Genomic DNA, 1,010 nt, shown 5'->3' on the forward strand with positions numbered 1-1,010 from the left:
CATTTCTCTGATGACTAAAGGAGGGTGAGTGACTTCATTTGCTTCTTGGACATTGGATATCCTTGTGTGGAATTCTTAAGTCTCTTGTTCATTTTTCTTTTCTGTTGCGTTCTTCTTGATTTGCAGTTCTTTTGTACTTCGGCTACGTGTCCTTTCCAGACTCATGGGTTACAGATATCTTCTTCCACGCTGCAGTTTGCATCTGCACTCATTGATGGTCTTTTCTGATGAACACAAGGTCTTAAGTTCAATGTAGTTGTCTCTCTCGATCTCCTTCTTCTCTTGGACTTTGGCCCTATTTACTGCCTTGTAGCTCTCCAGTGCCTTTACATAGAGCCTAAAAAATAGTTTCTTCAACTTTTCCAGATGTTCCCAATGGAAGAATTGGGCAGAACTCCTCAGGCAATCGGTATTAATTTACCTAGTTCTTTCTTCTGCATTTCCATACTTCTAAATGTATGAGTATGCTCAGAACGCTATTTCTTCATTTAATATTTCATATTGATTTCATATTGTGGTAGATGAGCATTTAACTATCTTATACTATTACTCCATAGCCTCTTATTCTCCCAATAAAGTTATTTCATGATTTAAAACCTTAAACCACATTAAAAATATTATTGGCTGCAGATTCAGGTGACTGAGAAGGAATTTTCAAAGTCAGTTGTATTGGGGGTGATGAGTGGAATTCTCTTTGAAGTTTTCAGCAGCCCCAAACAGTATTCTAAATTTTTCCAGAATAGTCTTAATTTCAAAGACAGAAAGCGCTAGCCTACTACTTTGGAGTGACCCCAAAGGCCCAGGCTATATGGAACTGACCAGTTTACTGCGGCTTGATTGAACCGCCATGCAGTGGCGTGCAGTGGCATGCAGTGGCGTGCAGTGATGGGCAGTGGCGTGCGGTGGCGGGCGGTGGCGGGCAGTAGCGTGCAGTGGCGTGCAGTGTTGGGCAGTGGCGTGCAGTGTTGGGCAGTGGCGTGCAGTGGCGTGCAGTGGCGTGCAGGCATGGC

This window comes from Galeopterus variegatus, unplaced genomic scaffold (assembly GCF_000696425.1).
Source record: "Galeopterus variegatus unplaced genomic scaffold, G_variegatus-3.0.2 Scaffold2235, whole genome shotgun sequence".
Taxonomy (NCBI): Eukaryota; Metazoa; Chordata; class Mammalia; order Dermoptera; family Cynocephalidae; genus Galeopterus; species Galeopterus variegatus.